The 27,574-nt window shown below is 37.1% G+C and overlaps 6 non-coding genes and 1 pseudogene across 6 annotated transcripts; all 7 read left to right on the top strand.

The window, feature by feature from the left end:
• Positions 1 to 2,912: 2,912 nt before the first annotated feature.
• LOC131736158 (U6 spliceosomal RNA) lies at positions 2,913 to 3,019 on the top strand. Its single transcript, XR_009327961.1, has one exon. It is a non-coding gene; the product is annotated as a U6 spliceosomal RNA (small nuclear RNA).
• Positions 3,020 to 6,527: 3,508 nt separating this feature from the next.
• LOC131736157 (U6 spliceosomal RNA) lies at positions 6,528 to 6,634 on the top strand. The gene has a single exon (XR_009327960.1). It is a non-coding gene; the product is annotated as a U6 spliceosomal RNA (small nuclear RNA).
• Positions 6,635 to 10,142: 3,508 nt separating this feature from the next.
• On the top strand, positions 10,143 to 10,249 carry LOC131736156 (U6 spliceosomal RNA). The gene has a single exon (XR_009327959.1). It is a non-coding gene; the product is annotated as a U6 spliceosomal RNA (small nuclear RNA).
• A 3,562-nt stretch (positions 10,250 to 13,811) lies between these two features.
• On the top strand, positions 13,812 to 13,918 carry LOC131736155 (U6 spliceosomal RNA). Its single transcript, XR_009327958.1, has one exon. It is a non-coding gene; the product is annotated as a U6 spliceosomal RNA (small nuclear RNA).
• A 3,562-nt stretch (positions 13,919 to 17,480) lies between these two features.
• LOC131736154 (U6 spliceosomal RNA) lies at positions 17,481 to 17,587 on the top strand. The gene has a single exon (XR_009327957.1). It is a non-coding gene; the product is annotated as a U6 spliceosomal RNA (small nuclear RNA).
• A 3,562-nt stretch (positions 17,588 to 21,149) lies between these two features.
• Positions 21,150 to 21,256, top strand: LOC117969097 (U6 spliceosomal RNA). Its single transcript, XR_009327956.1, has one exon. It is a non-coding gene; the product is annotated as a U6 spliceosomal RNA (small nuclear RNA).
• A 4,881-nt stretch (positions 21,257 to 26,137) lies between these two features.
• On the top strand, positions 26,138 to 26,253 carry LOC117405014 (U6 spliceosomal RNA; annotated as a pseudogene).
• The last annotated feature ends 1,321 nt before the right edge of the window (positions 26,254 to 27,574 follow it).

The following is a 27,574-nucleotide window of genomic DNA, read 5'->3' as shown; positions in this document are numbered from 1 at the left end:
ATCCTGCTGGGAACGTATGGATATGCTGGACATGTCCTAGGCGATTTCACATATGGAATGTACTTTGACATAAAAATGAAGTGTTAGAGGTTTTTTGAAGGAAGGATAAAGAGGGAGTATCCGTGTACCGCCAGTAGGTGGCTCTCTTGCTCCATGAAATAGGTCAGTCTACACATGTTTTTAATTAAGTACTTAGTAATCTGGGAATAAAAAAGCACCATTCCGGCTAAAAGTGAACGTTAATCACACCTACAAACAAGATAAGAAAGAGATTCTTTACCACAAATAAATGAACATTAAAACTGAACAGCCAAGGTCTTAAGAAAAAACCTGTCTCAGCTGGATTTTGTATGAACAAAGAACAGGGTCAAGCCTAGTTCAGTCATTATAAAAAATATAAGAGTTGAATGCAGTTATACTGGCCTGTATTTGGATTTAAATCTTAGAGGGATTCACCAAAGAAATAAAGTGATATTATAAATTCTAGCAGCAACTGTTAAACTGAAGTAAATTAATTAAGTTTATCTTGAAATGCCACATTCATAGTTAAAAAGGTTCAGTGATAATTTACACTGTTTATAGTTTATAATGGTCAAAGACTAGTAATTAGACACAAAGGTATTGTAAATTAATAAAATAAATGATTAAAACCTTTTTTTAGACAGCATGGTATTTGAAACTAAAACTAATTATTTGATTTCATAAGATTAATAGTATGTTTTAAGTATTTGCTATAATAAGAAAACATATTATTTAAACTGACAAGTATTATTGCTTGTTCATGACTTTACTGTATTAATAAGAAGATTAAAAGCTGGAAGCAGTATTTGATTTAATTAAAAGGGAAAGTGGTACAGTTTATTTCTCCTTCTATTGAACAACAAGACCTCTAGACATTATGATGTCCATTGAATTATAGAATTTTAAGGGTGTTGTGTTATGTTTTTGTGTTAAGTTTGTAATAATATACTATAACGTACCTTGTTGTTAATCCACTATACTATTGTCTAATGATGGTAGATGGAGTCCTTATAATGTGGTTCTTTGAAACTGCTCTATTGCTAAAAGGGGCCTCTCTCCTTATCCCGATGAACAGGCTGTAGAGAAAGGAGGGGGTCTTATTGCATTCTACGCTAGCAAAGCTGCAAGTCTTGTAGATTTGGAATTTAGGGTTTATGGAATTAGTGGTTTAGCACAGATAAGAATATATCTTGAAATAATATGCAAAAATGATGGCTTAACAGACATTGATAGGTCATAGATCTAAAAAAGTGTTTGCACAGACTTTGGCCTTTAAAAAAACAAGAGACTCTGGAAAACTGCTTGGAATAGCATATTTAGAAGTCAGATACAGGTCAGAGCCTGGTTAGTGCATCTTTTAAGGGATAAATAATTCTAATGAAAACTATTACCACTTAAACTTAGTGAAACTAATTGACTTAAATACTGCACGAGACAATCTTTTGTCAAATCCTCTGTTAGACAATGGTATATGGAATTAAAACTGACTCATTAACAAAATGATGAAACAATATGAGGTTAAAAGAAACACATGCCTTTAATTTAGCAAAATATAATGAATTAGAAGATGATGTCACATATTAAGAACATCTCTCATATATAACACATATAAAAATAGTGTTTTGCATGCACATATAAACAGTAGTGTTTTTATATTATATTATAAACCAAGATCCTGGGAACTTTGGTTCACTTAACTTTTCAGATAAAGGAGGGGCTCGGAGGAAAACAAGGAATGAGATCATAGAGTTGGACAAATATGAAGTTGTGAATTCATTCAGTACATGACACCTATTCATTCTGAAAAGTTAGTCCGGATCTTTTGAAAACTATTATTTGTAAAAGGGATAAGAGCTGTCTCACCAGATTAATGATTGGATTTATTTGAGGCGTCCCATGTATTCCAATGGGACGAAAAACCTATATAACTCCTAAGTAATTACAATGGAGTACCACACTCATCCCAGACAGGGTAAGGTGGTCCATCTTCCGCAAACTTTAAATACATAAGTCTGTCAATTTCTTGGGTGCTATATTAGTCATCTGGATATATTGCGGGTCAAGAGCGTAATAAAAATACCCCACAAGGAGTAGTAACATCTCTGTCCTCCTAACGTCTCCCCTGAGATAAGAGTGTATACTGAGCTAAATGGAACAGAGTACGTACAGAAATCTGAACCTACGGATTTTGTGACAGTAAGCAAACTTGTTAAATTTGCATATCTCCCAGCTGTCTCTCTGATGTATAGCTGTGCTCACTTCTTTATTAAACGTGAGTTTAAACTATTATTATTATTATTATTACTATTATTACCTCTGACCGTATAACCTGGCATCCTTCACTCCTGTTCCTGGAAGAATGGCCTCCAGCTGAGGTAGTTTCATCAGTTATTTCTTGTACCTGTTTTTAAACTAGATGACCACTACATCGTGTCTAAAGGTATAATTGCAAGAACTGTGTAGTTCTGTATTCCTAATAATCATTGAGTGTCATTATTAAACCCTAACTCTGACCCTAGCCCCGAGTATTAAGCCCCCTCCTCTGAGGTGTCAGTTGCATTCCGCGCTGTGATACGAAACGGGACCCTGGTCAACCTGCAAGTCTTTTGGTATGCTGGCCAATCCGGAGGGGTCAACGTCATAGGTAACATGTCAGTATTTGCATATCTTTCCCAGCCGGTTTGAAGGTGCAGATGTGCAGACTTCTTTATTCAGCCGCTTTCTGCAAACGTGATATCCTCAGAGTTTGTAACCCTCTGCGTGTTGATTGTGGACAACCATGCATATACGCAGAGCAATTGGACACAATTGGACTATGCTTGACACACCACAAGACCAATCGCTCTTTAGCCACTCGCTGTACATAGAGGCGCGTATCAGGTAAGCACCGTGTGTTCGCTACGGCAGCACATATACTAAAATTGGAACGATACAGAGAAGATTAGCATGGCCCCTGCGCAAGGATGACACGCAAATTCGTGAAGCGTTCCACATTTTTGGTCTTTTTTTGTCGTTGGGAATAGTACTGTACCTGCCTTGGAATAACTCCCCTGGTAGAACCCGAAACATTGAAGCTGAACCGGAACCCCAATCCTAACCCAAGCCCAAAACCAAACCCAAACCCTAATTTGATTAGAGGAGCACCCTCAAAATGGAGCGAGGTAACCAGTGGTGTACCACAGGGATCAGTATTAGGACCTTTGCTATTCCTAATCTACATTAATGATTCAGATTCTGGTATAGTAATGTCACAGGTGACGGTGAACTAGTTATTCCATGTAGTAAAACATTGGACTCCTTTGCATGGAGGATCTCAGTAAGCTACAGTGCACGGTTCATCAACTGATTCAGATTCATTTATGTTAAGTTTGCTACTGATGATGTGGAAAAGAACAGTAATTGAGTGCCCAAAAATATGAATCACAGTGAGTTTTGACCTCCTTTAGAATTCTGGATGGAGCGCATACCTTGCAAAATGACCCGGTGTGAACAAAAGGAAATATATCGAAGTAATATGTACAGCTAAACGTGTCCAAGTATCTTATAGGAATGAAGTCAGACCATGGAAATCCACACCTGTGCTGGAGAAACATTGGATCAAGGGACTTCTTGTGGAAACAACTAGAGCGAAACCTGGTACAGAAGCTGAATCCTGCTGGGAACGTATGGATATGCTGGACATGTCCTAGGCGATTTCACATATGGAATGTACTTTGACATAAAAATGAAGTGTTAGAGGTTTTTTGAAGGAAGGATAAAGAGGGAGTATCCGTGTACCGCCAGTAGGTGGCTCTCTTGCTCCATGAAATAGGTCAGTCTACACATGTTTTTAATTAAGTACTTAGTAATCTGGGAATAAAAAAGCACCATTCCAGCTAAAAGTGAACGTTAATCACACCTACAAACAAGATAAGAAAGAGATTCTTTACCACAAATAAATGAACATTAAAACTGAACAGCCAAGGTCTTAAGAAAAAACCTGTCTCAGCTGGATTTTGTATGAACAAAGAACAGGGTCAAGCCTAGTTCAGTCATAAAAAATATAAGAGTTGAATGCAGTTATACTGGCCTGTATTTGGATTTAAATCTTAGAGGGATTCACCAAAGAAATAAAGTGATATTATAAATTCTAGCAGCAACTGTTAAACTGAAGTAAATTAATTAAGTTTATCTTGAAATGCCACATTCATAGTTAAAAAGGTTCAGTGATAATTTACACTGTTTATAGTTTATAATGGTCAAAGACTAGTAATTAGACACAAAGGTATTGTAAATTAATAAAATAAATGATTAAAACCTTTTTTTAGACAGCATGGTATTTGAAACTAAAACTAATTATTTGATTTCATAAGATTAATAGTATGTTTTAAGTATTTGCTATAATAAGAAAACATATTATTTAAACTGACAAGTATTATTGCTTGTTCATGACTTTACTGTATTAATAAGAAGATTAAAAGCTGGAAGCAGTATTTGATTTAATTAAAAGGGAAAGTGGTACAGTTTATTTCTCCTTCTATTGAACAACAAGACCTCTAGACATTATGATGTCCATTGAATTATAGAATTTTAAGGGTGTTGTGTTATGTTTTTGTGTTAAGTTTGTAATAATATACTATAATGTACCTTGTTGTTAATCCACTATACTATTGTCTAATGATGGTAGATGGAGTCCTTATAATGTGGTTCTTGGAAACTGCTCTATTGCTAAAAGGGGCCTCTCTCCTTATCCCGATGAACAGGCTGTAGAGAAAGGAGGGGGTCTTATTGCATTCTACGCTAGCAAAGCTGCAAGTCTTGTAGATTTGGAATTTAGGGTTTATGGAATTAGTGGTTTAGCACAGATAAGAATATATCTTGAAATAATATGCAAAAACGATGGCTTAACAGACATTGATAGGTCATAGATCTAAAAAAGTGTTTGCACAGACTTTGGCCTTGAAAAAACAAGAGACTCTGGAAAACTGCTTGGAATAGCATATTTAGAAGTCAGATACAGGTCAGAGCCTGGTTAGTGCATCTTTTAAGGGATAAATAATTCTAATGAAAACTATTACCACTTAAACTTAGTGAAACTAATTGACTTAAATACTGCACGAGACAATCTTTTGTCAAATCCTCTGTTAGACAATGGTATATGGAATTAAAACTGACTCATTAACAAAATGATGAAACAATATGAGGTTAAAAGAAACACATGCCTTTAATTTAGCAAAATATAATGAATTAGAAGATGATGTCACATATTAAGAACATCTCTCATATATAACACATATAAAAATAGTGTTTTGCATGCACATATAAACAGTAGTGTTTTTATATTATATTATAAACCAAGATCCTGGGAACTTTGGTTCACTTAACTTTTCAGATAAAGGAGGGGCTCGGAGGAAAACAAGGAATGAGATCATAGAGTTGGACAAATATGAAGTTGTGAATTCATTCAGTACATGACACCTATTCATTCTGAAAAGTTAGTCCGGATCTTTTGAAAACTATTATTTGTAAAAGGGATAAGAGCTGTCTCACCAGATTAATGATTGGATTTAATTGAGGCGTCCCATGTATTCCAATGGGACGAAATTCCAGGTGGTCCATCTTCTGCAAACTTTAAATACATAAGTCTGTCAATTTCTTGGGTGCTATATTAGTCATCTGGATATATTGCGGGTCAAGAGCGTAATAAAAATACCCCACAAGGAGTAGTAACATCTCTGTCCTCCTAACGTCTCCCCTGAGATAAGAGTGTATACTGAGCTAAATGGAACAGAGTACGTACAGAAATCTGAACCTACGGATTTTGTGACAGTAAGCAAACTTGTTAAATTTGCATATCTCCCAGCTGTCTCTCTGATGTATAGCTGTGCTCACTTCTTTATTAAACGTGAGTTTAAACTATTATTATTATTATTATTATTACTATTATTACCTCTGACCGTATAACCTGGCATCCTTCACTCCTGTTCCTGGAAGAATGGCCTCCAGCTGAGGTAGTTTCATCAGTTATTTCTTGTACCTGTTTTTAAACTAGATGACCACTACATCGTGTCTAAAGGTATAATTGCAAGAACTGTGTAGTTCTGTATTCCTAATAATCATTGAGTGTCATTATTAAACCCTAACTCTGACCCTAGCCCCGAGTATTAAGCCCCCTCCTCTGAGGTGTCAGTTGCATTCCACGCTGTGATACGAAACGGGACCCTGGTCAACCTGCAAGTCTTTTGGTATGCTGGCCAATCCGGAGGGGTCAACGTCATAGGTAACATGTCAGTATTTGCATATCTTTCCCAGCCGGTTTGAAGGTGCAGATGTGCAGACTTCTTTATTCAGCCGCTTTCTGCAAACGTGATATCCTCAGAGTTTGTAACCCTCTGCGTGTTGATTGTGGACAACCATGCATATACGCAGAGCAATTGGACACAATTGGACTATGCTTGACACACCACAAGACCAATCGCTCTTTAGCCACTCGCTGTACATAGAGGCGCGTATCAGGTAAGCACCGTGTGTTCGCTACGGCAGCACATATACTAAAATTGGAACGATACAGAGAAGATTAGCATGGCCCCTGCGCAAGGATGACACGCAAATTCGTGAAGCGTTCCACATTTTTGGTCTTTTTTTGTCGTTGGGAATAGTACTGTACCTGCCTTGGAATAACTCCCCTGGTAGAACCCGAAACATTGAAGCTGAACCGGAACCCCAATCCTAACCCAAGCCCAAAACCAAACCCAAACCCTAATTTGATTAGAGGAGCACCCTCAAAATGGAGCGAGGTAACCAGTGGTGTACCACAGGGATCAGTATTAGGACCTTTGCTATTCCTAATCTACATTAATGATTCAGATTCTGGTATAGTAATGTCACAGGTGACGGTGAACTAGTTATTCCATGTAGTAAAACATTGGACTCCTTTGCATGGAGGATCTCAGTAAGCTACAGTGCACGGTTCATCAACTGATTCAGATTCATTTATGTTAAGTTTGCTACTGATGATGTGGAAAAGAACAGTAATTGAGTGCCCAAAAATATGAATCACAGTGAGTTTTGACCTCCTTTAGAATTCTGGATGGAGCGCATACCTTGCAAAATGACCCGGTGTGAACAAAAGGAAATATATCGAAGTAATATGTACAGCTAAACGTGTCCAAGTATCTTATAGGAATGAAGTCAGACCATGGAAATCCACACCTGTGCTGGAGAAACATTGGATCAAGGGACTTCTTGTGGAAACAACTAGAGCGAAACATGGTACAGAAGCTGAATCCTGCTGGGAACGTATGGATATGCTGGACATGTCCTAGGCGATTTCACATATGGAATGTACTTTGACATAAAAATGAAGTGTTAGAGGTTTTTTGAAGGAAGGATAAAGAGGGAGTATCCGTGTACCGCCAGTAGGTGGCTCTCTTGCTCCATGAAATAGGTCAGTCTACACATGTTTTTAATTAAGTACTTAGTAATCTGGGAATAAAAAAGCACCATTCCGGCTAAAAGTGAACGTTAATCACACCTACAAACAAGATAAGAAAGAGATTCTTTACCACAAATAAATGAACATTAAAACTGAACAGCCAAGGTCTTAAGAAAAAACCTGTCTCAGCTGGATTTTGTATGAACAAAGAACAGGGTCAAGCCTAGTTCAGTCATTATAAAAAATATAAGAGTTGAATGCAGTTATACTGGCCTGTATTTGGATTTAAATCTTAGAGGGATTCACCAAAGAAATAAAGTGATATTATAAATTCTAGCAGCAACTGTTAAACTGAAGTAAATTAATTAAGTTTATCTTGAAATGCCACATTCATAGTTAAAAAGGTTCAGTGATCATTTACACTGTTTATAGTTTATAATGGTCAAAGACTAGTAATTAGACACAAAGGTATTGTAAATTAATAAAATAAATGATTAAAACCTTTTTTTAGACAGCATGGTATTTGAAACTAAAACTAATTATTTGATTTCATAAGATTAATAGTATGTTTTAAGTATTTGCTATAATAAGAAAACATATTATTTAAACTGACAAGTATTATTGCTTGTTCATGACTTTACTGTATTAATAAGAAGATTAAAAGCTGGAAGCAGTATTTGATTTAATTAAAAGGGAAAGTGGTACAGTTTATTTCTCCTTCTATTGAACAACAAGACCTCTAGACATTATGATGTCCATTGAATTATAGAATTTTAAGGGTGTTGTGTTATGTTTTTGTGTTAAGTTTGTAATAATATACTATAATGTACCTTGTTGTTAATCCACTATACTATTGTCTAATGATGGTAGATGGAGTCCTTATAATGTGGTTCTTTGAAACTGCTCTATTGCTAAAAGGGGCCTCTCTCCTTATCCCGATGAACAGGCTGTAGAGAAAGGAGGGGGTCTTATTGCATTCTACGCTAGCAAAGCTGCAAGTCTTGTAGATTTGGAATTTAGGGTTTATGGAATTAGTGGTTTAGCACAGATAAGAATATATCTTGAAATAATATGCAAAAATGATGGCTTAACAGACATTGATAGGTCATAGATCTAAAAAAGTGTTTGCACAGACTTTGGCCTTGAAAAAACAAGAGACTCTGGAAAACTGCTTGGAATAGCATATTTAGAAGTCAGATACAGGTCAGAGCCTGGTTAGTGCATCTTTTAAGGGATAAATAATTCAAATGAAAACTATTACCACTTAAACTTAGTGAAACTAATTGACTTAAATACTGCACGAGACAATCTTTTGTCAAATCCTCTGTTAGACAATGGTATATGGAATTAAAACTGACTCATTAACAAAATGATGAAACAATATGAGGTTAAAAGAAACACATGCCTTTAATTTAGCAAAATATAATGAATTAGAAGATGATGTCACATATTAAGAACATCTCTCATATATAACACATATAAAAATAGTGTTTTGCATGCACATATAAACAGTAGTGTTTTTATATTATATTATAAACCAAGATCCTGGGAACTTTGGTTCACTTAACTTTTCAGATAAAGGAGGGGCTCGGAGGAAAACAAGGAATGAGATCATAGAGTTGGACAAATATGAAGTTGTGAATTCATTCAGTACATGACACCTATTCATTCTGAAAAGTTAGTCCGGATCTTTTGAAAACTATTATTTGTAAAAGGGATAAGAGCTGTCTCACCAGATTAATGATTGGATTTAATTGAGGCGTCCCATGTATTCCAATGGGACGAAATTCCAGGTGGTCCATCTTCTGCAAACTTTAAATACATAAGTCTGTCAATTTCTTGGGTGCTATATTAGTCATCTGGATATATTGCGGGTCAAGAGCGTAATAAAAATACCCCACAAGGAGTAGTAACATCTCTGTCCTCCTAACGTCTCCCCTGAGATAAGAGTGTATACTGAGCTAAATGGAACAGAGTACGTACAGAAATCTGAACCTACGGATTTTGTGACAGTAAGCAAACTTGTTAAATTTGCATATCTCCCAGCTGTCTCTCTGATGTATAGCTGTGCTCACTTCTTTATTAAACGTGAGTTTAAACTATTATTATTATTATTATTACTATTATTACCTCTGACCGTATAACCTGGCATCCTTCACTCCTGTTCCTGGAAGAATGGCCTCCAGCTGAGGTAGTTTCATCAGTTATTTCTTGTACCTGTTTTTAAACTAGATGACCACTACATCGTGTCTAAAGGTATAATTGCAAGAACTGTGTAGTTCTGTATTCCTAATAATCATTGAGTGTCATTATTAAACCCTAACTCTGACCCTAGCCCCGAGTATTAAGCCCCCTCCTCTGAGGTGTCAGTTGCATTCCACGCTGTGATACGAAACGGGACCCTGGTCAACCTGCAAGTCTTTTGGTATGCTGGCCAATCCGGAGGGGTCAACGTCATAGGTAACATGTCAGTATTTGCATATCTTTCCCAGCCGGTTTGAAGGTGCAGATGTGCAGACTTCTTTATTCAGCCGCTTTCTGCAAACGTGATATCCTCAGAGTTTGTAACCCTCTGCGTGTTGATTGTGGACAACCATGCATATACGCAGAGCAATTGGACACAATTGGACTATGCTTGACACACCACAAGACCAATCGCTCTTTAGCCACTCGCTGTACATAGAGGCGCGTATCAGGTAAGCACCATGTGTTCGCTACGGCAGCACATATACTAAAATTGGAACGATACAGAGAAGATTAGCATGGCCCCTGCGCAAGGATGACACGCAAATTCGTGAAGCGTTCCACATTTTTGGTCTTTTTTTGTCGTTGGGAATAGTACTGTACCTGCCTTGGAATAACTCCCCTGGTAGAACCCGAAACATTGAAGCTGAACCGGAACCCCAATCCTAACCCAAGCCCAAAACCAAACCCAAACCCTAATTTGATTAGAGGAGCACCCTCAAAATGGAGCGAGGTAACCAGTGGTGTACCACAGGGATCAGTATTAGGACCTTTGCTATTCCTAATCTACATTAATGATTCAGATTCTGGTATAGTAATGTCACAGGTGACGGTGAACTAGTTATTCCATGTAGTAAAACATTGGACTCCTTTGCATGGAGGATCTCAGTAAGCTACAGTGCACGGTTCATCAACTGATTCAGATTCATTTATGTTAAGTTTGCTACTGATGATGTGGAAAAGAACAGTAATTGAGTGCCCAAAAATATGAATCACAGTGAGTTTTGACCTCCTTTAGAATTCTGGATGGAGCGCATACCTTGCAAAATGACCCGGTGTGAACAAAAGGAAATATATCGAAGTAATATGTACAGCTAAACGTGTCCAAGTATCTTATAGGAATGAAGTCAGACCATGGAAATCCACACCTGTGCTGGAGAAACATTGGATCAAGGGACTTCTTGTGGAAACAACTAGAGCGAAACCTGGTACAGAAGCTGAATCCTGCTGGGAACGTATGGATATGCTGGACATGTCCTAGGCGATTTCACATATGGAATGTACTTTGACATAAAAATGAAGTGTTAGAGGTTTTTTGAAGGAAGGATAAAGAGGGAGTATCCGTGTACCGCCAGTAGGTGGCTCTCTTGCTCCATGAAATAGGTCAGTCTACACATGTTTTTAATTAAGTACTTAGTAATCTGGGAATAAAAAAGCACCATTCCGGCTAAAAGTGAACGTTAATCACACCTACAAACAAGATAAGAAAGAGATTCTTTACCACAAATAAATGAACATTAAAACTGAACAGCCAAGGTCTTAAGAAAAAACCTGTCTCAGCTGGATTTTGTATGAACAAAGAACAGGGTCAAGCCTAGTTCAGTCATTATAAAAAATATAAGAGTTGAATGCAGTTATACTGGCCTGTATTTGGATTTAAATCTTAGAGGGATTCACCAAAGAAATAAAGTGATATTATAAATTCTAGCAGCAACTGTTAAACTGAAGTAAATTAATTAAGTTTATCTTGAAATGCCACATTCATAGTTAAAAAGGTTCAGTGATAATTTACACTGTTTATAGTTTATAATGGTCAAAGACTAGTAATTAGACACAAAGGTATTGTAAATTAATAAAATAAATGATTAAAACCTTTTTTTAGACAGCATGGTATTTGAAACTAAAACTAATTATTTGATTTCATAAGATTAATAGTATGTTTTAAGTATTTGCTATAATAAGAAAACATATTATTTAAACTGACAAGTATTATTGCTTGTTCATGACTTTACTGTATTAATAAGAAGATTTAAAGCTGGAAGCAGTATTTGATTTAATTAAAAGGGAAAGTGGTACAGTTTATTTCTCCTTCTATTGAACAACAAGACCTCTAGACATTATGATGTCCATTGAATTATAGAATTTTAAGGGTGTTGTGTTATGTTTTTGTGTTAAGTTTGTAATAATATACTATAATGTACCTTGTTGTTAATCCACTATACTATTGTCTAATGATGGTAGATGGAGTCCTTATAATGTGGTTCTTTGAAACTGCTCTATTGCTAAAAGGGGCCTCTCTCCTTATCCCGATGAACAGGCTGTAGAGAAAGGAGGGGGTCTTATTGCATTCTACGCTAGCAAAGCTGCAAGCCTTGTAGATTTGGAATTTAGGGTTTATGGAATTAGTGGTTTAGCACAGATAAGAATATATCTTGAAATAATATGCAAAAATGATGGCTTAACAGACATTGATAGGTCATAGATCTAAAAAAGTGTTTGCACAGACTTTGGCCTTGAAAAAACAAGAGACTCTGGAAAACTGCTTGGAATAGCATATTTAGAAGTCAGATACAGGTCAGAGCCTGGTTAGTGCATCTTTTAAGGGATAAATAATTCTAATGAAAACTATTACCACTTAAACTTAGTGAAACTAATTGACTTAAATACTGCACGAGACAATCTTTTGTCAAATCCTCTGTTAGACAATGGTATATGGAATTAAAACTGACTCATTAACAAAATGATGAAACAATATGAGGTTAAAAGAAACACATGCCTTTAATTTAGCAAAATATAATGAATTAGAAGATGATGTCACATATTAAGAACATCTCTCATATATAACACATATAAAAATAGTGTTTTGCATGCACATATAAACAGTAGTGTTTTTATATTATATTATAAACCAAGATCCTGGGAACTTTGGTTCACTTAACTTTTCAGATAAAGGAGGGGCTCGGAGGAAAACAAGGAATGAGATCATAGAGTTGGACAAATATGAAGTTGTGAATTCATTCAGTACATGACACCTATTCATTCTGAAAAGTTAGTCCGGATCTTTTGAAAACTATTATTTGTAAAAGGGATAAGAGCTGTCTCACCAGATTAATGATTGGATTTAATTGAGGCGTCCCATGTATTCCAATGGGACGAAAAACCTATATAACTCCTAAGTAATTACAATGGAGTACCACACTCATCCCAGACAGGGTAAGGTGGTCCATCTTCTGCAAACTTTAAATACATAAGTCTGTCAATTTCTTGGGTGCTATATTAGTCATCTGGATATATTGCGGGTCAAGAGCGTAATAAAAATACCCCACAAGGAGTAGTAACATCTCTGTCCTCCTAACGTCTCCCCTGAGATAAGAGTGTATACTGAGCTAAATGGAACAGAGTATGTACAGAAATCTGAACCTACGGATTTTGTGACAGTAAGCAAACTTGTTAAATTTGCATATCTCCCAGCTGTCTCTCTGATGTATAGCTGTGCTCACTTCTTTATTAAACGTGAGTTTAAACTATTATTATTATTATTATTACTATTATTACCTCTGACCGTATAACCTGGCATCCTTCACTCCTGTTCCTGGAAGAATGGCCTCCAGCTGAGGTAGTTTCATCAGTTATTTCTTGTACCTGTTTTTAAACTAGATGACCACTACATCGTGTCTAAAGGTATAATTGCAAGAACTGTGTAGTTCTGTATTCCTAATAATCATTGAGTGTCATTATTAAACCCTAACTCTGACCCTAGCCCCGAGTATTAAGCCCCCTCCTCTGAGGTGTCAGTTGCATTCCGCGCTGTGATACGAAACGGGACCCTGGTCAACCTGCAAGTCTTTTGGTATGCTGGCCAATCCGGAGGGGTCAACGTCATAGGTAACATGTCAGTATTTGCATATCTTTCCCAGCTGGTTTGAAGGTGCAGATGTGCAGACTTCTTTATTCAGCCGCTTTCTGCAAACGTGATATCCCCAGAGTTTGTAACCCTCTGCGTGTTGATTGTGGACAACCATGCATATACGCAGAGCAATTGGACACAATTGGACTATGCTTGACACACCACAAGACCAATCGCTCTTTAGCCACTCGCTGTACATAGAGGCGCGTATCAGGTAAGCACCGTGTGTTCGCTACGGCAGCACATATACTAAAATTGGAACGATACAGAGAAGATTAGCATGGCCCCTGCGCAAGGATGACACGCAAATTCGTGAAGCGTTCCACATTTTTGGTCTTTTTTTGTCGTTGGGAATAGTACTGTACCTGCCTTGGAATAACTCCCCTGGTAGAACCCGAAACATTGAAGCTGAACCGGAACCCCAATCCTAACCCAAGCCCAAAACCAAACCCAAACCCTAATTTGATTAGAGGAGCACCCTCAAAATGGAGCGAGGTAACCAGTGGTGTACCACAGGGATCAGTATTAGGACCTCTGCTATTCCTAATCTACATTAATGATTCAGATTCTGGTATAGTAATGTCACAGGTGACGGTGAACTAGTTATTCCATGTAGTAAAACATTGGACTCCTTTGCATGGAGGATCTCAGTAAGCTACAGTGCACGGTTCATCAACTGATTCAGATTCATTTATGTTAAGTTTGCTACTGATGATGTGGAAAAGAACAGTAATTGAGTGCCCAAAAATATGAATCACAGTGAGTTTTGACCTCCTTTAGAATTCTGGATGGAGCGCATACCTTGCAAAATGACCCGGTGTGAACAAAAGGAAATATATCGAAGTAATATGTACAGCTAAACGTGTCCAAGTATCTTATAGGAATGAAGTCAGACCATGGAAATCCACACCTGTGCTGGAGAAACATTGGATCAAGGGACTTCTTGTGGAAACAACTAGAGCGAAACCTGGTACAGAAGCTGAATCCTGCTGGGAACGTATGGATATGCTGGACATGTCCTAGGCGATTTCACATATGGAATGTACTTTGACATAAAAATGAAGTGTTAGAGGTTTTTTGAAGGAAGGATAAAGAGGGAGTATCCGTGTACCGCCAGTAGGTGGCTCTCTTGCTCCATGAAATAGGTCAGTCTACACATGTTTTTAATTAAGTACTTAGTAATCTGGGAATAAAAAAGCACCATTCCGGCTAAAAGTGAACGTTAATCACACCTACAAACAAGATAAGAAAGAGATTCTTTACCACAAATAAATGAACATTAAAACTGAACAGCCAAGGTCTTAAGAAAAAACCTGTCTCAGCTGGATTTTGTATGAACAAAGAACAGGGTCAAGCCTAGTTCAGTCATTATAAAAAATATAAGAGTTGAATGCAGTTATACTGGCCTGTATTTGGATTTAAATCTTAGAGGGATTCACCAAAGAAATAAAGTGATATTATAAATTCTAGCAGCAACTGTTAAACTGAAGTAAATTAATTAAGTTTATCTTGAAATGCCACATTCATAGTTAAAAAGGTTCAGTGATAATTTACACTGTTTATAGTTTATAATGGTCAAAGACTAGTAATTAGACACAAAGGTATTGTAAATTAATAAAATAAATGATTAAAACCTTTTTTTAGACAGCATGGTATTTGAAACTAAAACTAATTATTTGATTTCATAAGATTAATAGTATGTTTTAAGTATTTGCTATAATAAGAAAACATATTATTTAAACTGACAAGTATTATTGCTTGTTCATGACTTTACTGTATTAATAAGAAGATTAAAAGCTGGAAGCAGTATTTGATTTAATTAAAAGGGAAAGTGGTACAGTTTATTTCTCCTTCTATTGAACAACAAGACCTCTAGACATTATGATGTCCATTGAATTATAGAATTTTAAGGGTGTTGTGTTATGTTTTTGTGTTAAGTTTGTAATAATATACTATAATGTACCTTGTTGTTAATCCACTATACTATTGTCTAATGATGGTAGATGGAGTCCTTATAATGTGGTTCTTGGAAACTGCTCTATTGCTAAAAGGGGCCTCTCTCCTTATCCCGATGAACAGGCTGTAGAGAAAGGAGGGGGTCTTATTGCATTCTACGCTAGCAAAGCTGCAAGTCTTGTAGATTTGGAATTTAGGGTTTATGGAATTAGTGGTTTAGCACAGATAAGAATATATCTTGAAATAATATGCAAAAATGATGGCTTAACAGACATTGATAGGTCATAGATCTAAAAAAGTGTTTGCACAGACTTTGGCCTTGAAAAAACAAGAGACTCTGGAAAACTGCTTGGAATAGCATATTTAGAAGTCAGATACAGGTCAGAGCCTGGTTAGTGCATCTTTTAAGGGATAAATAATTCTAATGAAAACTATTACCACTTAAACTTAGTGAAACTAATTGACTTAAATACTGCACGAGACAATCTTTTGTCAAATCCTCTGTTAGACAATGGTATATGGAATTAAAACTGACTCATTAACAAAATGATGAAACAATATGAGGTTAAAAGAAACACATGCCTTTAATTTAGCAAAATATAATGAATTAGAAGATGATGTCACATATTAAGAACATCTCTCATATATAACACATATAAAAATAGTGTTTTGCATGCACATATAAACAGTAGTGTTTTTATATTATATTATAAACCAAGATCCTGGGAACTTTGGTTCACTTAACTTTTCAGATAAAGGAGGGGCTCGGAGGAAAACAAGGAATGAGATCATAGAGTTGGACAAATATGAAGTTGTGAATTCATTCAGTACATGACACCTATTCATTCTGAAAAGTTAGTCCGGATCTTTTGAAAACTATTATTTGTAAAAGGGATAAGAGCTGTCTCACCAGATTAATGATTGGATTTAATTGAGGCGTCCCATGTATTCCAATGGGACGAAAAACCTATATAACTCCTAAGTAATTACAATGGAGTACCACACTCATCCCAGACAGGGTAAGGTGGTCCATCTTCTGCAAACTTTAAATACATAAGTCTGTCAATTTCTTGGGTGCTATATTAGTCATCTGGATATATTGCGGGTCAAGAGCGTAATAAAAATACCCCACAAGGAGTAGTAACATCTCTGTCCTCCTAACGTCTCCCCTGAGATAAGAGTGTATACTGAGCTAAATGGAACAGAGTACGTACAGAAATCTGAACCTACGGATTTTGTGACAGTAAGCAAACTTGTTAAATTTGCATATCTCCCAGCTGTCTCTCTGATGTATAGCTGTGCTCACTTCTTTATTAAACGTGAGTTTAAACTATTATTATTATTATTATTACTATTATTACCTCTGACCGTATAACCTGGCATCCTTCACTCCTGTTCCTGGAAGAATGGCCTCCAGCTGAGGTAGTTTCATCAGTTATTTCTTGTACCTGTTTTTAAACTAGATGACCACTACATCGTGTCTAAAGGTATAATTGCAAGAACTGTGTAGTTCTGTATTCCTAATAATCATTGAGTGTCATTATTAAACCCTAACTCTGACCCTAGCCCCGAGTATTAAGCCCCCTCCTCTGAGGTGTCAGTTGCATTCCGCGCTGTGATACGAAACGGGACCCTGGTCAACCTGCAAGTCTTTTGGTATGCTGGCCAATCCGGAGGGGTCAACGTCATAGGTAACATGTCAGTATTTGCATATCTTTCCCAGCCGGTTTGAAGGTGCAGATGTGCAGACTTCTTTATTCAGCCGCTTTCTGCAAACGTGATATCCCCAGAGTTTGTAACCCTCTGCGTGTTGATTGTGGACAACCATGCATATACGCAGAGCAATTGGACACAATTGGACTATGCTTGACACACCACAAGACCAATCGCTCTTTAGCCACTCGCTGTACATAGAGGCGCGTATCAGGTAAGCACCGTGTGTTCGCTACGGCAGCACATATACTAAAATTGGAACGATACAGAGAAGATTAGCATGGCCCCTGCGCAAGGATGACACGCAAATTCGTGAAGCGTTCCACATTTTTGGTCTTTTTTTGTCGTTGGGAATAGTACTGTACCTGCCTTGGAATAACTCCCCTGGTAGAACCCGAAACATTGAAGCTGAACCGGAACCCCAATCCTAACCCAAGCCCAAAACCAAACCCAAACCCTAATTTGATTAGAGGAGCACCCTCAAAATGGAGCGAGGTAACCAGTGGTGTACCACAGGGATCAGTATTAGGACCTCTGCTATTCCTAATCTACATTAATGATTCAGATTCTGGTATAGTAATGTCACAGGTGACGGTGAACTAGTTATTCCATGTAGTAAAACATTGGACTCCTTTGCATGGAGGATCTCAGTAAGCTACAGTGCACGGTTCATCAACTGATTCAGATTCATTTATGTTAAGTTTGCTACTGATGATGTGGAAAAGAACAGTAATTGAGTGCCCAAAAATATGAATCACAGTGAGTTTTGACCTCCTTTAGAATTCTGGATGGAGCGCATACCTTGCAAAATGACCCGGTGTGAACAAAAGGAAATATATCGAAGTAATATGTACAGCTAAACGTGTCCAAGTATCTTATAGGAATGAAGTCAGACCATGGAAATCCACACCTGTGCTGGAGAAACATTGGATCAAGGGACTTCTTGTGGAAACAACTAGAGCGAAACCTGGTACAGAAGCTGAATCCTGCTGGGAACGTATGGATATGCTGGACATGTCCTAGGCGATTTCACATATGGAATGTACTTTGACATAAAAATGAAGTGTTAGAGGTTTTTTGAAGGAAGGATAAAGAGGGAGTATCCGTGTACCGCCAGTAGGTGGCTCTCTTGCTCCATGAAATAGGTCAGTCTACACATGTTTTTAATTAAGTACTTAGTAATCTGGGAATAAAAAAGCACCATTCCGGCTAAAAGTGAACGTTAATCACACCTACAAACAAGATAAGAAAGAGATTCTTTACCACAAATAAATGAACATTAAAACTGAACAGCCAAGGTCTTAAGAAAAAACCTGTCTCAGCTGGATTTTGTATGAACAAAGAACAGGGTCAAGCCTAGTTCAGTCATTATAAAAAATATAAGAGTTGAATGCAGTTATACTGGCCTGTATTTGGATTTAAATCTTAGAGGGATTCACCAAAGAAATAAAGTGATATTATAAATTCTAGCAGCAACTGTTAAACTGAAGTAAATTAATTAAGTTTATCTTGAAATGCCACATTCATAGTTAAAAAGGTTCAGTGATAATTTACACTGTTTATAGTTTATAATGGTCAAAGACTAGTAATTAGACACAAAGGTATTGTAAATTAATAAAATAAATGATTAAAACCTTTTTTTAGACAGCATGGTATTTGAAACTAAAACTAATTATTTGATTTCATAAGATTAATAGTATGTTTTAAGTATTTGCTATAATAAGAAAACATATTATTTAAACTGACAAGTATTATTGCTTGTTCATGACTTTACTGTATTAATAAGAAGATTAAAAGCTGGAAGCAGTATTTGATTTAATTAAAAGGGAAAGTGGTACAGTTTATTTCTCCTTCTATTGAACAACAAGACCTCTAGACATTATGATGTCCATTGAATTATAGAATTTTAAGGGTGTTGTGTTATGTTTTTGTGTTAAGTTTGTAATAATATACTATAATGTACCTTGTTGTTAATCCACTATACTATTGTCTAATGATGGTAGATGGAGTCCTTATAATGTGGTTCTTGGAAACTGCTCTATTGCTAAAAGGGGCCTCTCTCCTTATCCCGATGAACAGGCTGTAGAGAAAGGAGGGGGTCTTATTGCATTCTACGCTAGCAAAGCTGCAAGTCTTGTAGATTTGGAATTTAGGGTTTATGGAATTAGTGGTTTAGCACAGATAAGAATATATCTTGAAATAATATGCAAAAATGATGGCTTAACAGACATTGATAGGTCATAGATCTAAAAAAGTGTTTGCACAGACTTTGGCCTTGAAAAAACAAGAGACTCTGGAAAACTGCTTGGAATAGCATATTTAGAAGTCAGATACAGGTCAGAGCCTGGTTAGTGCATCTTTTAAGGGATAAATAATTCTAATGAAAACTATTACCACTTAAACTTAGTGAAACTAATTGACTTAAATACTGCACGAGACAATCTTTTGTCAAATCCTCTGTTAGACAATGGTATATGGAATTAAAACTGACTCATTAACAAAATGATGAAACAATATGAGGTTAAAAGAAACACATGCCTTTAATTTAGCAAAATATAATGAATTAGAAGATGATGTCACATATTAAGAACATCTCTCATATATAACACATATAAAAATAGTGTTTTGCATGCACATATAAACAGTAGTGTTTTTATATTATATTATAAACCAAGATCCTGGGAACTTTGGTTCACTTAACTTTTCAGATAAAGGAGGGGCTCGGAGGAAAACAAGGAATGAGATCATAGAGTTGGACAAATATGAAGTTGTGAATTCATTCAGTACATGACACCTATTCATTCTGAAAAGTTAGTCCGGATCTTTTGAAAACTATTATTTGTAAAAGGGATAAGAGCTGTCTCACCAGATTAATGATTGGATTTAATTGAGGCGTCCCATGTATTCCAATGGGACGAAAAACCTATATAACTCCTAAGTAATTACAATGGAGTACCACACTCATCCCAGACAGGGTAAGGTGGTCCATCTTCTGCAAACTTTAAATACATAAGTCTGTCAATTTCTTGGGTGCTATATTAGTCATCTGGATATATTGCGGGTCAAGAGCGTAATAAAAATACCCCACAAGGAGTAGTAACATCTCTGTCCTCCTAACGTCTCCCCTGAGATAAGAGTGTATACTGAGCTAAATGGAACAGAGTACGTACAGAAATCTGAACCTACGGATTTTGTGACAGTAAGCAAACTTGTTAAATTTGCATATCTCCCAGCTGTCTCTCTGATGTATAGCTGTGCTCACTTCTTTATTAAACGTGAGTTTAAACTATTATTATTATTATTATTACTATTATTACCTCTGACCGTATAACCTGGCATCCTTCACTCCTGTTCCTGGAAGAATGGCCTCCAGCTGAGGTAGTTTCACCAGTTATTTCTTGTACCTGTTTTTAAACTAGATGACCACTACATCGTGTCTAAAGGTATAATTGCAAGAACTGTGTAGTTCTGTATTCCTAATAATCATTGAGTGTCATTATTAAACCCTAACTCTGACCCTAGCCCCGAGTATTAAGCCCCCTCCTCTGAGGTGTCAGTTGCATTCCGCGCTGTGATACGAAACGGGACCCTGGTCAACCTGCAAGTCTTTTGGTATGCTGGCCAATCCGGAGGGGTCAACGTCATAGGTAACATGTCAGTATTTGCATATCTTTCCCAGCCGGTTTGAAGGTGCAGATGTGCAGACTTCTTTATTCAGCCGCTTTCTGCAAACGTGATATCCTCAGAGTTTGTAACCCTCTGCGTGTTGATTGTGGACAACCATGCATATACGCAGAGCAATTGGACACAATTGGACTATGCTTGACACACCACAAGACCAATCGCTCTTTAGCCACTCGCTGTACATAGAGGCGCGTATCAGGTAAGCACCGTGTGTTCGCTACGGCAGCACATATACTAAAATTGGAACGATACAGAGAAGATTAGCATGGCCCCTGCGCAAGGATGACACGCAAATTCGTGAAGCGTTCCACATTTTTGGTCTTTTTTTGTCGTTGGGAATAGTACTGTACCTGCCTTGGAATAACTCCCCTGGTAGAACCCGAAACATTGAAGCTGAACCGGAACCCCAATCCTAACCCAAGCCCAAAACCAAACCCAAACCCTAATTTGATTAGAGGAGCACCCTCAAAATGGAGCGAGGTAACCAGTGGTGTACCACAGGGATCAGTATTAGGACCTTTGCTATTCCTAATCTACATTAATGATTCAGATTCTGGTATAGTAATGTCACAGGTGACGGTGAACTAGTTATTCCATGTAGTAAAACATTGGACTCCTTTGCATGGAGGATCTCAGTAAGCTACAGTGCACGGTTCATCAACTGATTCAGATTCATTTATGTTAAGTTTGCTACTGATGATGTGGAAAAGAACAGTAATTGAGTGCCCAAAAATATGAATCACAGTGAGTTTTGACCTCCTTTAGAATTCTGGATGGAGCGCATACCTTGCAAAATGACCCGGTGTGAACAAAAGGAAATATATCGAAGTAATATGTACAGCTAAACGTGTCCAAGTATCTTATAGGAATGAAGTCAGACCGTGGAAATCCACACCTGTGCTGGAGAAACATTGGATCAAGGGACTTCTTGTGGAAACAACTAGAGCGAAACCTGGTACAGAAGCTGAATCCTGCTGGGAACGTATGGATATGCTGGACATGTCCTAGGCGATTTCACATATGGAATGTACTTTGACATAAAAATGAAGTGTTAGAGGTTTTTTGAAGGAAGGATAAAGAGGGAGTATCCGTGTACCGCCAGTAGGTGGCTCTCTTGCTCCATGAAATAGGTCAGTCTACACATGTTTTTAATTAAGTACTTAGTAATCTGGGAATAAAAAAGCACCATTCCGGCTAAAAGTGAACATTAATCACACCTACAAACAAGATAAGAAAGAGATTCTTTACCACAAATAAATGAACATTAAAACTGAACAGCCAAGGTCTTAAGAAAAAACCTGTCTCAGCTGGATTTTGTATGAACAAAGAACAGGGTCAAGCCTAGTTCAGTCATTATAAAAAATATAAGAGTTGAATGCAGTTATACTGGCCTGTATTTGGATTTAAATCTTAGAGGGATTCACCAAAGAAATAAAGTGATATTATAAATTCTAGCAGCAACTGTTAAACTGAAGTAAATTAATTAAGTTTATCTTGAAATGCCACATTCATAGTTAAAAAGGTTCAGTGATAATTTACACTGTTTATAGTTTATAATGGTCAAAGACTAGTAATTAGACACAAAGGTATTGTAAATTAATAAAATAAATGATTAAAACCTTTTTTTAGACAGCATGGTATTTGAAACTAAAACTAATTATTTGATTTCATAAGATTAATAGTATGTTTTAAGTATTTGCTATAATAAGAAAACATATTATTTAAACTGACAAGTATTATTGCTTGTTCATGACTTTACTGTATTAATAAGAAGATTAAAAGCTGGAAGCAGTATTTGATTTAATTAAAAGGGAAAGTGGTACAGTTTATTTCTCCTTCTATTGAACAACAAGACCTCTAGACATTATGATGTCCATTGAATTATAGAATTTTAAGGGTGTTGTGTTATGTTTTTGTGTTAAGTTTGTAATAATATACTATAATGTACCTTGTTGTTAATCCACTATACTATTGTCTAATGATGGTAGATGGAGTCCTTATAATGTGGTTCTTTGAAACTGCTCTATTGCTAAAAGGGGCCTCTCTCCTTATCCCGATGAACAGGCTGTAGAGAAAGGAGGGGGTCTTATTGCATTCTACGCTAGCAAAGCTGCAAGTCTTGTAGATTTGGAATTTAGGGTTTATGGAATTAGTGGTTTAGCACAGATAAGAATATATCTTGAAATAATATGCAAAAATGATGGCTTAACAGACATTGATAGGTCATAGATCTAAAAAAGTGTTTGCACAGACTTTGGCCTTGAAAAAACAAGAGACTCTGGAAAACTGCTTGGAATAGCATATTTAGAAGTCAGATACAGGTCAGAGCCTGGTTAGTGCATCTTTTAAGGGATAAATAATTCTAATGAAAACTATTACCACTTAAACTTAGTGAAACTAATTGACTTAAATACTGCACGAGACAATCTTTTGTCAAATCCTCTGTTAGACAATGGTATATGGAATTAAAACTGACTCATTAACAAAATGATGAAACAATATGAGGTTAAAAGAAACACATGCCTTTAATTTAGCAAAATATAATGAATTAGAAGATGATGTCACATATTAAGAACATCTCTCATATATAACACATATAAAAATAGTGTTTTGCATGCACATATAAACAGTAGTGTTTTTATATTATATTATAAACCAAGATCCTGGGAACTTTGGTTCACTTAACTTTTCAGATAAAGGAGGGGCTCGGAGGAAAACAAGGAATGAGATCATAGAGTTGGACAAATATGAAGTTGTGAATTCATTCAGTACATGACACCTATTCATTCTGAAAAGTTAGTCCGGATCTTTTGAAAACTATTATTTGTAAAAGGGATAAGAGCTGTCTCACCAGATTAATGATTGGATTTAATTGAGGCGTCCCATGTATTCCAATGGGACGAAAAACCTATATAACTCCTAAGTAATTACAATGGAGTACCACACTCATCCCAGACAGGGTAAGGTGGTCCATCTTCTGCAAACTTTAAATACATAAGTCTGTCAATTTCTTGGGTGCTATATTAGTCATCTGGATATATTGCGGGTCAAGAGCGTAATAAAAATACCCCACAAGGAGTAGTAACATCTCTGTCCTCCTAACGTCTCCCCTGAGATAAGAGTGTATACTGAGCTAAATGGAACAGAGTACGTACAGAAATCTGAACCTACGGATTTTGTGACAGTAAGCAAACTTGTTAAATTTGCATATCTCCCAGCTGTCTCTCTGATGTATAGCTGTGCTCACTTCTTTATTAAACGTGAGTTTAAACTATTATTATTATTATTATTACTATTATTACCTCTGACCGTATAACCTGGCATCCTTCACTCCTGTTCCTGGAAGAATGGCCTCCAGCTGAGGTAGTTTCATCAGTTATTTCTTGTACCTGTTTTTAAACTAGATGACCACTACATCGTGTCTAAAGGTATAATTGCAAGAACTGTGTAGTTCTGTATTCCTAATAATCATTGAGTGTCATTATTAAACCCTAACTCTGACCCTAGCCCCGAGTATTAAGCCCCCTCCTCTGAGGTGTCAGTTGCATTCCGCGCTGTGATACGAAACGGGACCCTGGTCAACCTGCAAGTCTTTCGGGATGCTGGCCAATCCAGAGGTGTCAACATCGTAGGTAACATGTCCTCATCTACATTAATGATTTAGATTCTGGTATAGTAAGAAAACTTGTTAAATTTGCAGACGACACAAAACTAGGAGACTAGCACACTGAAACACAGACGTTTTAGGTGTTAGCCCTATTATCTGCAGCAACAGTGATGCAATTTTAAAGCTTTTCAACATTTTCCAACTTTTTTCTACTTAATACAAAAATGCAGTTTATTCTCAATTTGTAATGATGCAGTACTTGTCACATGATCCTTATAGTAATCGTAATATAAACAGAGCCTTCTGAGGACACAGACATTTTAGGTGTTAAGCCTATTATTTGCAGCAGTAGCGGTGCAATTTTAAAGCTTTTCACAATTTTCCAACGTTTTTTACTTAAAAGGCATGTCGTATGCAGACAGGCTAAAAAAATTGAATCTATTCAGTCTTGAACAAAGAGGACTACGTGGTGATCTGATTCAGCATTCCAAATCCTAAAAGGTATAGACAATGTCGACCCAGGGGACTTTTTTGACCTGAAAAAAAGAAACAAGGACCAGGGGTCACAAATGGAGATTAGATAAAGGGGCATTCAGAACAGAAAATAAGAGGCACTTTTTTACACAGAGAAATGTGAGGGTCTGGACCAGCTTCCCAGTAATGTTTTTTGAAGCTGACACCCTGGGATTCTTCAAGAAGCTGCTTGATGAGATTCTGGGATCAATAAGCTACTAACAACCTAACGAGCAAGATGGGCTGAATGGCATCCTCTCATTTGTAAACTTTCTTATGTTCTTATGTTCTTAGCACTAACCCCGGCTATTAAGCCCATCTCCTTCTGAGGTGCAGTAGCATTCTGCACCAACAGAGGGGGTGGGACCCTGGTCAACCTTCTAGGTAACGGGTCAGTATTTGCATATCTCCCAGCTGTCTCTCTGATGTATAGCTGTGCTCACTTCTTTATTAAACGTGAGTTTAAACTATTATTATTATTATTATTATTACTATTATTACCTCTGACCGTATAACCTGGCATCCTTCACTCCTGTTCCTGGAAGAATGGCCTCCAGCTGAGGTAGTTTCATCAGTTATTTCTTGTACCTGTTTTTAAACTAGATGACCACTACATCGTGTCTAAAGGTATAATTGCAAGAACTGTGTAGTTCTGTATTCCTAATAATCATTGAGTGTCATTATTAAACCCTAACTCTGACCCTAGCCCCGAGTATTAAGCCCCCTCCTCTGAGGTGTCAGTTGCATTCTGCGCTGTGATACGAAACGGGACCCTGGTCAACCTGCAAGTCTTTTGGTATGCTGGCCAATCCAGAGGGGTCAACATCATAGGTAACATGTCAGTATTTGCATATCTTTCCCAGCCGGTTTGAAGGTGCAGATGTGCAGACTTCTTTATTCAGCCACTTTCTGCAAACGTGATATCCTCAGAGTTTGTAACCCTCTGCGTGTTGATTGTTGACAACCATGCATATACGCAGAGCAATTGGACACAATTGGACTATGCTTGACACACCACAAGACCAATCGCTCTTTAGCCACTCGCTGTACATAGAGGCGCGTATCAGGTAAGCACCGTGTGTTCGCTACGGCAGCACATATACTAAAATTGGAACGATACAGAGAAGATTAGCATGGCCCCTGCGCAAAGGGCGCAAGGATGACACGCAAATTCGTGAAGCGTTCCACATTTTTGGTCTTTTTTTGTCGTTGGGAATAGTACTGTACCTGCCTTGGAATAACTCCCCTGGTAGAACCCGAAACATTGAAGCTGAACCGGAACCCCAATCCTAACCCAAGCCCAAAACCAAACCCAAACCCTAATTTGATTAGAGGAGCACCCTCAAAATGGAGCGAGGTAACCAGTGGTGTACCACAGGGATCAGTATTAGGACCTTTGCTATTCCTAATCTACATTAATGATTCAGATTCTGGTATAGTAATGTCACAGGTGACGGTGAACTAGTTATTCCATGTAGTAAAACATTGGACTCCTTTGCATGGAGGATCTCAGTAAGCTACAGTGCACGGTTCATCAACTGATTCAGATTCATTTATGTTAAGTTTGCTACTGATGATGTGGAAAAGAACAGTAATTGAGTGCCCAAAAATATGAATCACAGTGAGTTTTGACCTCCTTTAGAATTCTGGATGGAGCGCATACCTTGCAAAATGACCCGGTGTGAACAAAAGGAAATATATCGAAGTAATATGTACAGCTAAACGTGTCCAAGTATCTTATAGGAATGAAGTCAGACCATGGAAATCCACACCTGTGCTGGAGAAACATTGGATCAAGGGACTTCTTGTGGAAACAACTAGAGCGAAACATGGTACAGAAGCTGAATCCTGCTGGGAACGTATGGATATGCTGGACATGTCCTAGGCGATTTCACATATGGAATGTACTTTGACATAAAAATGAAGTGTTAGAGGTTTTTTGAAGGAAGGATAAAGAGGGAGTATCCGTGTACCGCCAGTAGGTGGCTCTCTTGCTCCATGAAATAGGTCAGTCTACACATGTTTTTAATTAAGTACTTAGTAATCTGGGAATAAAAAAGCACCATTCCGGCTAAAAGTGAACGTTAATCACACCTACAAACAAGATAAGAAAGAGATTCTTTACCACAAATAAATGAACATTAAAACTGAACAGCCAAGGTCTTAAGAAAAAACCTGTCTCAGCTGGATTTTGTATGAACAAAGAACAGGGTCAAGCCTAGTTCAGTCATTATAAAAAATATAAGAGTTGAATGCAGTTATACTGGCCTGTATTTGGATTTAAATCTTAGAGGGATTCACCAAAGAAATAAAGTGATATTATAAATTCTAGCAGCAACTGTTAAACTGAAGTAAATTAATTAAGTTTATCTTGAAATGCCACATTCATAGTTAAAAAGGTTCAGTGATAATTTACACTGTTTATAGTTTATAATGGTCAAAGACTAGTAATTAGACACAAAGGTATTGTAAATTAATAAAATAAATGATTAAAACCTTTTTTTAGACAGCATGG

This window comes from Acipenser ruthenus, unplaced genomic scaffold, assembly GCF_902713425.1.
Source record: "Acipenser ruthenus unplaced genomic scaffold, fAciRut3.2 maternal haplotype, whole genome shotgun sequence".
NCBI classification, from domain to species: Eukaryota; Metazoa; Chordata; class Actinopteri; order Acipenseriformes; family Acipenseridae; genus Acipenser; species Acipenser ruthenus.
Note: the sequence above shows the minus strand (reverse complement) of the source record. Positions and strands in the feature narration are given on the sequence as shown.